This window comes from Arachis hypogaea, chromosome 9, assembly GCF_003086295.3.
Source record: "Arachis hypogaea cultivar Tifrunner chromosome 9, arahy.Tifrunner.gnm2.J5K5, whole genome shotgun sequence".
Classification (NCBI taxonomy): Eukaryota; Viridiplantae; Streptophyta; class Magnoliopsida; order Fabales; family Fabaceae; genus Arachis; species Arachis hypogaea.
The window spans coordinates 94,207,770-94,219,851 of record NC_092044.1 but is presented as its reverse complement, the minus strand read 5'-3'; the positions used below and the strand labels follow the sequence as shown (position 1 = coordinate 94,219,851).

The following is a 12,082-nucleotide window of genomic DNA, read 5'->3' as shown; positions in this document are numbered from 1 at the left end:
AAAAAAAAAGGAAAAAAAATTGAAAAAGATATGATTTTTGAAAAAGATTTTGAAAAGATAAGATTTTTAAAATTTGAAAATTTGACTTGACTTGTAAGAAACAACTAATTTTGAAAATTTTTGACTAAGTCAACTCAAATTTTCAAAATTTTGAGAGAAAAAAGGAAAAGATTTTTTTTTTGAATTTTTAATGATGAGAGAGAAAAACAACAAAAATACTCAATGCATGAAATTTTTAGATCAAAATAATGAATGCATGCAAGAATGCTATGAATGTCAAGATGAACACCAAGAACACTTTAAAGATCATGATGAACATCAAGAACATAATTTTGAAAAAATTTTTATGCAAAGAAAATATGCAAGACACCAAACTTAGAAATCTGTAATGCATGGACTCTAATAAACAAAAAATGCATATGAAAAACAACAAACAACACAAAATAAGAAAACATCAAGATCAAACAAGAAGACTTACCAAGAACAACTTGAAGATCATGAAGAACACTTTGAATGTATGGAATTTTCGAAAATATGCTAGAAAAAAGTTTTTTGAGCATGCAATTGACACCAAACTTAAAAATTGACTCAAGACTCAAACAAGAAACACAAAATATTTTTGGTTTTTATGATTTTCTAATTTTTTTTGTATTTTTATTAATTTTTTTTTCGAAAATATTCTTTAGAAAAACGAAAATAAGAGAAAAATTCTGAAAACTTTTTGAAAAGAAAATAAAAAAAATTACCTAATCTGAGCAACAGGATGAACCGTTAGTTGTCCAAACTCGAACAATCCCCGGCAACGGCGCCAAAAACTTGGTGCACGAAATTGTGATTCATGTGTTATTGCATTTTGTAAAATTCATTGCTTTTTCTTTCCCTAGAAATGGCGCCAAAAACTTGGTGTCAATGCCATGGTTCACAACTTCGCACAACTAACCAGCAAGTGCACTGGGTCGTCCAAGTAATACCTTACGTGAGTAAGGGTCGATCCCACAGAGATTGTTGGTATGAAGCAAGCTATGGTCATCTTGTAAATCTCAATCAGGCTTATCCATGTGGTTATGGGAGATTAGATAATTTAAAGATAAATAAAATAGGATAGAAATACTTATGTAAATTAATGGTGGGAATTTCAGCCAGGTGCATGGAGGTGCTTGTCCCTGTTGAATCTCTGCTTTCCTACTGCTTTTATTCTATTTTATCACTCCCTTCTATGGCAAGCTGTATGTAGGGCATCACCGATGTCAATGGCTACATCCCGTCCTCTCAGTGAAAATGGTCCAAATGCTCTGTCACAGCACGGCTAATCATCTGTCGGTTCTCAATCAGGTTGGAGTAGAATCCCTTGATTCTTTTGTGTCTATCACTAACGCCCAGCCTTCAGGAGTTTGAAGCTCGTCACAGTCATTCAATCCCAGAATCCTACTCGGAATACCACAGATAAGGTTTAGACTTTCTGGATTCTCATGAATGCCGCCATCATTCTAGCTTATACCACGAAGATTCTGTTTAAGGAATCTAAGAGATATGCGCCCGGCCTAAGGTAGAACGGAAGTGGTTGTCAATCACGCGCATTCATAGGTGAGAATGATGATGAGTGTCACGGATCATCACATTCATCAAGTTGAAGTGCAACGAGTATCTTAGAACAGGAATAAATGGAATTGAATAGGAAATAGTAGTAATTGCATTAAAACTTGAGGTACAGCAGAGCTCCACACCCTTAATCTATGGTGTGTGGAAACTCCACCGTTGAAAATACATAAGTGAAAGGTTCAGGCATGGCCGAGAGGCCAGCCCCTAAAACGTGATCAAAAGACCGAATGGTCAAAAGATGACTAATACACTAGTAAAAAGTCCTATTTATAATAAACTAGCTACTAGGGTTTACAGAAGTAAGTAATTGATGCATAAATCCACTTCCAGGGCCCACTTGGTGTATGTTTGGGCTGAGCTTGATCTATCCACGAGCTGAGGCTTCTTTTGGAGTTGAACGCCAAGTTGTAACGTGTTTTGGGCGTTCAACTCTGGGTCGTGACGTGTTTCTGGCGTTTGACTCTAGACAGCAACATGGAACTGGCGTTGAGCGCCAGTTTACGTCGTCAATTCCCAAATAAAGTATGGACTATTATATATTGCTGGAAAGATCTGGATGTCTACTTTCTAACGCCGTTGAGAGCGCGCCATTTGGAGTTTTGTAGCTCTAGAAAATCCATTTCGAGTGCAGGGAGGTCAGAATCCAACAGCATCAGCAGTCCTTTGTCAGCCTTGCTTTCAGAGTTTTGCTCAGGTCCCTCAATTTCATCCAGAATTTACCTGAAATCATAGAAAAACACACAAACTCCTAGTAAAGTCCAGAAATGTAAATTTAACATAAAAACTAATGAAAACATCCCTAAAAGTAGCTTGAACTTACTAAAAACTACCTAAAAACAATGCCAAAAAGCGTATAAATTATCCGCTCATCAACTACGCGAAGCTCTTGTTGAGCCCGTTAATTCTATCTAAGCCTTGTGGTAAGTTTCCTGAAATTCTTCTTCACTTCTGCTCCCCTAAGATTTCGAGTTTGATGAGTGATGCTCTTGAGAAAACCTTGTGTTTTGGTTATTTAGGTGCTACTCCTTAGTGAGGAAATGTTGGGTTCTAGCCCAAATTTCAATGGATGAGGTAAAATTCTCATAAAGCTTAGTAAGAATGACTAATTTTGAGTATTAGGTTTTGATTTATGTGAAATATGTGATGTTAGCTTGCATATTAGAGCTTGTTGGTGAGTGTTGGTGCTTGTTGGAGATTCTTGGTGACTTAGATTGTGATTGAAGACTAGCTTGTGCTCAAATTTGGATTTTGGTACATATAGGGAATCGGCCAAGGTATGGTTTCAATTTCCTCTATGTAGTATATAATATTCATGGACACATAGGCTAATGACCCATAGGATAGGTTTGGATTTAAATGGTATGTGATGAATGATGATGAATTGATGATTGTTGAGTTTGATTATGATGATTGATAATGATATGATGAGGATGAATGATTTGTGAAGTTGAAAAGTGAATTGTGTTGATATATGTGATATTGATGTTGATGATTTGGTTTTGTGGTTGGAAAAGTGGAATGGGAATTGATTGCGGTATTGCACATTTGGTGTTGATGATAAAGTTGTATAAATGGTGAATTTTGACCCAAGAGGGCAGTTTGTGCTGTAAATAGAAGTGTGGTATTGATCTAGTTGGATGGGGTTGAGAATTTGGTAAGTTGAGTACAGATGAAAATTTTGGTAAAAAGAAAATTTTGGTAAACTTTGTCTGATTATAACTTTTGCCTCTATTTTCAAAATTAGTTGAAATTTGTTTAGAGTTAAATTTCATTGAAAACCCTTTAAATTGATATAAAGTTTGCAAAATTTGGAATTTTGTAGAGGAAGTTATGATCATTTAAAGTTGGTGTTAAAAATCTGAAATTCTGCAAAGTTGTAGAATTTTGTGATTTCTGGTATGTGCGCACGCACACCTCTGTGAAATTTTAGACCTATGCATACGCACAGGTCCTGTGCGTACACACACGCAGAGGCAGGCAATCTGTTTGCAGCACTAGCACAGTGATGAGTCCATATTTGATGATATATTTTGACTCAAATTGGATGGATTCTAGCACATGTTTTTCCTCTTGTTTTACTTAATCTTCATTGCATTTCATTTTCATTTTAGTTATTATATTAGTTTTACTTTAGTTGTTTCTATTTAAATAAATTGCAAGTGTTTGTTTGATGTTGATTGGGTTGCTTGTTGCTTGAATGTCATCAATGAACTTATACTTTGCTTTGATTTACTAGCACCTAATTGGATTTGTGCATTTGCATTTTGTTGCATATTAGGTGAACTCTTGTAAGTGCATTGAATTGAGTGAATTGAGTTAAAATTACTTGTTCATCATGATTTTCATATTAAATTCATCACATGACTGGTACTTGTTCTTTGTTAATGCCTTGCATTTGTTTGAGTGACTCAACTTGATTCTTGTCAAGCTTGTCACTTTTTGTAACAAGTATCTTTACCATGTGACTTTTCCTTATGTTTCATGATGAATAAGGAGTTTTCTGTTCATTATTGGATTGGTTATTGTTTATTGTGCTATCTTATATCAATTTTACGCTTTAACTTTCACAATTTCAATATCCAATATCAAATACTCAATTCACTTTTGTGGTTACCTAGGTTTGTTTGTGCCTCATCTCTTCCTTATTCTTTAATTGCTACCTAGGCCATCTAATTGAGAAGCACATGCTTACTTTTTCCTTGTGTGGATGCCCTTTTAACCGGCCGTTGTGTGTGTTCCAACCGCTCGCATAATTGGAATACACACACAGCTTATCTCATTTTCATCATACCACACAACTATGGAAACTTCCTCAATTAGATGTTATTTACACCCTTCTTTACCTTTTTGTGCTACTTGCCCTATGCTTTTTACTTATACCTTATTCATTCTTTTTGAGGATGAGACATAACGGCAGGGAGCCGGGAAAGGAGGAGGACACCAAGGATGGAGATGCCGAGAATGCATTGTACTTGGCAATTTCCATACAACCCGAGCTCCCACATCCGCCAACTGAAGGTGGATCTCTTGAGAGACATTCGCCCCAGATCGTGCTTGTACATGGAAGACCGTGCAATGCTTAAATGTGGGGGAGGATCCGCAATTTTTGGGGTGTAAATTTTCTTTTCCAAACACTTTGCACTTCATTTTTTGTTTTCTTTTATTATGTTTCTTGTATATATTTGAAGTATTTTTAATTGTCGCATTACATTTTCTTCATAGTTTATATCTATTGCATATTTTATCTTTCGCATGGTATATAGTATAGATATTGGTTGTGATTGGATGATGTGAATAGTATAGCATCTAGTTCAATTTTGTCCTAATTGTTCATGTTAATTTTTGCTTGTTGAAAATTAGGAATAGAACTAGGAAATTTTGAAAAAATTGCATCCATCACAACATTCATTGGTCAGATCCCACAGAGATTGTTGGTATGAAGCAAGCTATGGTCATCTTGTAAATCCCAGTCAGGCGGATTTAACTGGATTAAGAGATTATTGGTTTAAATAAAGATAATAAAATAAACAGAAAATAAAGATAAAGTTACTCATGTAATTCAATGGTGGGAATTTCAGATAGGTGTATGGAGGTGCTGTGTTCCTTCTGAATATCTGCTTTCCTACTTCTTCCTTCTAGTTTTTCATCACTCCTTTCTATGGCAAGCTGTATGTAGGGCATCACCATTGTCAATGGCTACATCCCATCCTCTCAGTGAAAATGGTCCAAATGCTCTGTCACAGCACGGCTAATCATCTGTCGGTTCTCAATCAGGTTGGAATAAAATCCAGTGATTCTTTTGTGTCTGTCACTAACGCCCAGCCTTCAGGAGTTTGAAGCTCGTCACAGTCATTCAATCCTGGAATCCTACTCGGAATACCACACACAAGGTTAGACTTTTTGGATTCCCATGAATGCCGCCATCAATTCTAGCTTATACCACGAAGATTCTGATCAAGGAATCCAAGAGATATACGCCCGGCCTTAGGTAGAACGGAAGTGGTTGTCAGTCACGTGCGTTGATAGGTGAGAATGATGATGAGTGTCACGGATCATCACATTCATCAAGTTGAAGTGCAACGAATATCTTAGAACAGGAATAAATCGAATTGGATAGAAGATAGTAGTAATTGCATTAAAACTTGAGGTACAGCAGAGCTCCACACCCTTAATCTATGGTGTGTAGAAACTCCACCGTTGAAAATACATAAGTGAAAGGTCCAGGCATGGCCGAATGGCCAGCCCCCCAGATCTAAGAACTAAACGTCCAAAGATTGAATAATACAATCCAAGATATCTAATAAACTAGTAAAAAGTTCTATTTATACTAAACTAGCTACTGAGGTTTACAGAGGTAAGTAATTGATGCATAAATCCACTTCCGCGGCCCACTTGGTGTGTGCTTGGGCTGAGCTTGATCTATCCACGAGCTGAGGCTTCTCTTGGAGTTGAACGCCAAGTTGTAACGTGTTTTGGGCGTTCAACTCTGGTTCGTGACGTGTTTCTGGCGTTTGACTCCAGAATGCAGCATGGAACTGGCGTTGAGTGCCAGTTTCTGTCGTCAAATCTCGAATAAAGTATGGACTATTATATATTTCTGGAAAGCTCTTGATATCTACTTTCTAATGCTGTTGAGAGCGCACCATTTGGAGTTCTGTAGCTCCAGAAAATCTATTTCGAGTTCAGGGAGGTCAGAATCCAACAACATTAGTAGTCCTTTGTCAGCCTTCTTTCAGAGTTTTGCTCAGGTCCCTCAATTTCAGCCAGAAAATACCTGAAATCACCGAAAAACACACAAACTCATAGTAAAGTCCAGAAATGTGAATTTATCATAAAAACTAATGAAAATATCCCTAAAAGTAACTAGATCATACTAAAAAGTACCTAAAAACAATGCCAAAAAGCGTATAAATTATTCGCTCATCACAACACCAAACTTAAATTGTTGCTTGTCCCCAAGCAACTGAAAAATCAATTAGGATAAAAAGAAGAGAATATACTATAAATTCCAAAATATCAATGAATATTAATTCTAATTAGATGAGCGGGACTTGTAGCTTTTTGGTTCTGAACAGTTTTGGCATCTCACTTTCTCCTTTGAGGTTTAGAATGATTAGCATCTATAGGAACTTAGAATTTCAGATAGTGTTATTGATTCTCCTAGTTAAGTTTGTTGATTCTTGAACACAGCTACTATTATGAGTCTTGGCCGTGGCCCTAAGCATTTTGTTTTCCAGTATTACCACCGGATACATAAATGCCACAGACACATGACTGGGTGAACCTTTTCAGATTATGACTCAGCTTTGCTAGAGTCCCCAGTTAGAGGTGTCCAGAGCTCTTAAGCACACTCTTTTTGTTTTGGATCATGACTTTAACCACTCAGTCTCAAGCTTTTTACTTGGACCTGCATGCCACAAGCACATGGTCAGGGACAACATGATTTAGCCGCTTAGGCCTGGATTTTATTTCCTTGGGCTCTCCTATCCATTGATGCTCAAAGCTTTGGATCCTTTTTACCCTTGCCTTTTGGTTTTAAGGGCTATTGGCTTTTTCTGCTTGCTTTTTCTTTTTCTTTCTATTTTTTTCGCCAAATTTTTTTTCTCAAGCTTTTGCTTTTTCACTACTTTTTCTTGCTTCAAGAATCAATTTCATGATTTTTCAGATTGTCAATAACATTTTTCTTTGTTCATCATTCTTTCAAGAGCCAACAATTTTAACATTCATAAACAACAAGATCAAAAATATGCACTGTTCAATCATTCATTCAGAAAACAAAAAGTATTGTCACCACATCAATATAATTAAACTAAATTCAAGGATAAATTCGAAAATCATGTACTTCTTGTTCTTTTGAATTAGAAACATTTTTCTTTTAAGAGAGGTGAAGGATTCATGGAATTTATTTATAACTTTAAGACATAGTTACTAAACACTAATGATCATGAAGTAGAGACACAAATATAGATGACATAATAAGCATAAAAAATTGAAAACAAAAAAATAAGAACAAGGAATGAATCCACCTTAGTGATGGTGGCACTTTCTTCTTGAAGAACCAATGATGTCCTTGAGTTCTTCTATGTCTCTTCCTTGCCTTTGTTGCTCCTCCCTCATTGCTCTTTGATCTTCTCTAATTTCATGGAGAATGATGGAGTGCTCTTGATGTTCCACCCTTAATTGATCTACATTGTAACTCAAATCTTCTAAGGAAGTGTTAAGTTGTTCCCAATAGTTGTTGGGAGGAAAGTGCATCCTTTGAGGCATCTCCGGGATTTCTTAGTGATGAGCTTCCTCATGCGTCTCTTGGGTTCCATGAGTGGGCTCTCTTGTTTGCTCCATCCTTTTCTTAGTGATGGGCTTGTCCTCCTCAATGAGGATGTCTCCTTCTATGATAACTCCAGCTGAGTAACATAGATGGCAAATAAGATGAGGAAAAGCTAGCCTTGCCAAAGTAGAGGACTTATCGGCTATTTTGTAGAATTCATGGGAGATGACTTCATGAACTTCTACTTCCTCTCCAATCATAATGCTATGAATCATGATGGCCCGATCCACAGTAACTTCAGATCGGTTGCTAGTGGGGACGATGGAGCGTTGAATGAACTCCAACCATCCTCTAGCCACAGGCTTGAGGTCCAGTCTTCTTAGTTGAACTGGCTTGCCTTTGTAGTCTCTTTTCCATTGAGCTCCTTCCACACATATGTCCATAAGGACTTGGTCCAACCTTTGATTAAAGTTGACCCTTCTAGTGTAGGGGCGTGCATCTCCTTGCATCATGGGTAAGTTGAACGCCAACTTCATATTTTCCGAACTAAAATCTAAGTATTTCCCCCGAACCATTGTAAGATAATTCTTTGGATTCGGGTTCACACTTTGATCATGGTTCCTAGTGATCCATGCATTGGCATAGAACTCTTGAACTATTAAGATTCCGACTTGTTGAATGGGGTTGGTTAGAACTTCCCAACCTCTTCTTTGGATCTCATGTCGGATCTCCGGATACTCATTTTTCTTGAGCTTGAAAAGGACCTCAGGGATCACCTTCTTCTTGGCCACAACATCATAGAAGTGGTCTTGATGGGCTTTGGAGATGAATCTTTCCATCTCCCATGACTTGGAGGTGGAAGCTTTTGTCTTCCCTTTCCCTTTTCTAGAGGTTTCTCCGGCCTTAGGTGCCATTAATGGTAATGGAAAAACAAAAAGCTTATGCTTTTACCACACCAAACTTAAAATATTGTTCGCCCTCGAGCAAGAGAAGAAAGAAAAGAAGAAGAAGAAGAGAAAATATGGAGGAGAGTGAGGGGGAGGTGTATTTGGCCAAGGTATAGAAGAAGGGGTTGTGTTGTGTGAAAATGAAGTAGAATGGAGGGGTTTATATAGGGAAGGGAGAGAGGGTAGGTTCGCCCATTTAGGGTGGGTTTGGGTGGGAAAGATTTTTGAATTTTGAAGGTAGGTGGGGTTTATGGGGAAGAGTGGATGGATGTGAGTGGTGAAGGGGGTAATTGGGAAGAGAGATTGAGGTGATTGGTGAAGGGTTTTTGGGAAAGTTTGTTATAGGATTAATTAGGAGGTAAGGTGGGAATATGTTAGGTGGGGATCCTGTGGGGTCCATAGATCCTGAGATGATCCTGTGGGGTCCACAGATCCTGAGGTGTCAAGGATTTACATCCCTGCACCAATTAGGCATGTAAAATGCCTTAGCATACCATTCTGGCGTTTAAACGCCGAAGTGATGCACATTCTGGGCGTTCAACGCCCATGTGTAGCATATTTCTGGCGTTGAACGCCAGTTCCATGCTTGTTACTAGCGTTCAGCACCAGCTTTCCTCAGGGCATATTCCTGGCGTCCAAACGCCAGGATGTTGCTTGTTTCTGGCGTTCAGTGCCAGCTCCATGCTCTGTTCTGGCGTTGAACGCCAGCCAGATGCTCCTTACTGGCGTTTAAACGCCAGTAAGTCCTTCCTCCAGGGTGTGATTTTTCTTCTGCTGTTTTTGATTCTGTTTTTAATTTTAATATTTTTTTCATGACTCCACATGATCATGAACCTAATAAAACATAAAAGAACAATGAATATAAAATAAAATTAGATAAATAAAAATTGGGTTGCCTCCCAACAAGTGCTCTTTTAGTGTCACTAGCTTGACAGTGGGCTCTCTTAGAGCCACAAAGGTGATCAAGTCAATGTTCTGGACTCCCAACACCAAACTTAGAGTTTGGATATGGGGGTTCAACACCAAACTTAGAGTTTGGTTTTGGCCTCCCAACACCAAACTTAGAGTTTTATTGTGGGGGCTCTGTTTGACTCTGTACTGAGAGAAGCTCTGCATGCTTACTCTCCCTTGTTACAGAAGGATAGCCGTGTGCCTTAAACACAAGGTAGTCCCCATTCAATTGAAGGACTAATTCTCCTCTGTTAACATCTATTACAGCTTCTGCTGTGGCTAGGAAAGGTCTTCCAAGGATGACGCATTCATCCTCCTCCTTCCTAGTGTCTAAGATTATGAAATCAGCAGGAATGTAAAGGCCTTTAACCTTTACCAACACGTCCTCTACTAATCCATAAGCTTGTCTTACAGAATTGTCTGCCAATTGTAATGAGAATAAGGCAGGCTGTACCTCAATGATCCCCAGCTTCTCCATTACAGAGAGTGGCATAAGATTTATGCCTGACCCCAGGTCACACAGAGCCTTGTTAAAGATCATGGTGCCTATGGTACAGGGTATTAAGAATTTACTAGGATCTTGTCTCTTTTGAGGTAAAGTTTTCTAAACCCATGTATCTAGTTCACTAATGAGCAAGGGAGGTTCACCTTCCCAAGTCTCATTACCAAACAACTTGGCATTCAGCTTCATGTTGGCCCCTAGATATTGAGCAACTTGCTCTCCAGTCACATCTTTATCCTCTTCTGAGGAAGAATAGTCTTCAGAGCTCATGAATGGCAGAAGGAAATTTAGTAGAATCTCTATGGTCTCTATATGAGCCTCAGATTCCTTTAGGTCCTCAATAGGGAACTCCTTCTTGTTTGAGAGACGTCCCAGGAGGTCTTCCTCACTAGGATTTTCGTCCTTCTCCTCCCTTGTGCATTCGGCCATATTGATTACATCAATGGCCTTGCACTCTCCTTTTGGATTTTCTTCTGTATTGATTGGGAGAATACTGGGAGGAGTTTCAATGACTTTCTTACTCAGCTGGCCCACTTGTGCCTCCAAATTCTTGATGGAGGACCTTGTTTCACTCATGAAACTTAAGGTGGTCTTACACAGATCAGAGACTAAATTTGCTAAATTAGAGGGGCTCTACTCAGAATTCTCTGTCTGTTGCTGAGAAGGTGATGGAAAAGGCTTGTTATTGCTTAGCCTGTTTCTTCCACCATTATTAAAGCATTGTTGAGGCTTTTGTTGATCCTTCCATGAGAAATTTGGATGATTTCTCCATGATGAATTATAGGTGTTTCGATAAGGTTCACCCATGTAATTTACCTCTGCTATTGCAGGGTTCTCAGGATCATAAGCTTCTTCAGAAGCTGCCTCTTTAGTACTGTTGGATGCATTTTGCCATCCATTCAGACTTTGTGAAATCATGTTGACTTGCTGAGTCAACACTTTGTTCTGAGCCAATATGGCATTCAGAGCATGAATTTCAAGAACTCCCTTCCTCTGAGGCGTCCCATTATTCACGGAATTCCTCTCAGAAGTGTACATGAATTGGTTATTTGCAACCATGTCAATAAGTTCTTGAGCTTCTGCAGGCATTTTCTTTAGGTGAATGGATCCACCTGCAGAATGGTCCAATGACATCTTGGAAAACTCAGATAAACCATGATAGAATATATCTAATATGGTCCATTCTGAAAACATGTCAGAAGGACACTTTTTGGTCATCTGCTTGTATCTTTCCCAAGCTTCATAGAGGGATTCACCATCTTTTTGCTTGAAGGTCTGAACATCCACTCTAAGCTTGCTCAACTTTTGAGGAGGAAAGAATTTATCCAAGAAGGCCGTGACCAGCTTATCCCAGGAGTCCAGGCTATCTTTAGGTTGTGAGTCCAACCATGTTCTAGCTCTGTCTCTTACAGCAAAAGGGAAAAGCATGAGCCTGTAGACTTCAGGATTTACTCCATTTGTCTTGACAGTCTCACAAATCTACAAGAACTCAGTTAAAAACTGATAAGGATCTTCAGATGGAAGTCCATGAAACTTGTAGTTCTGTTGCATCAAAGCAACTAATTGAGGTTTCAACTCAACATTGTTTGCTCCAATGGCAGGAATTGATATGCTTCTTCCATCAAACTTGGATGTTGGTTTAGTGAAATCACCAAGCATCCTCTTTACATTATTGTTGTTGGGTTCAGCTGCCATCTCCTTCTCTTGTTCGAAAATTTCAGAAAGGTTGCCTCTGGATTGTTGTAATTTAGCTTCTCTTAGTTTCCTCTTCAGAGTCCTTTCAGGTTCTGGATCAGCTTCAACAAAGATGTCTTT

The 12,082-nt window shown here is 38.5% G+C and overlaps 1 non-coding gene across 1 annotated transcript; it reads left to right on the top strand.

Annotated features, from left to right (window-relative positions):
* Positions 1-11,459: 11,459 nt before the first annotated feature.
* LOC112713599 (small nucleolar RNA R71) lies at positions 11,460-11,563 on the top strand. The gene has a single exon (XR_003158570.1). It is a non-coding gene; the product is annotated as a small nucleolar RNA R71 (small nucleolar RNA).
* The last annotated feature ends 519 nt before the right edge of the window (positions 11,564-12,082 follow it).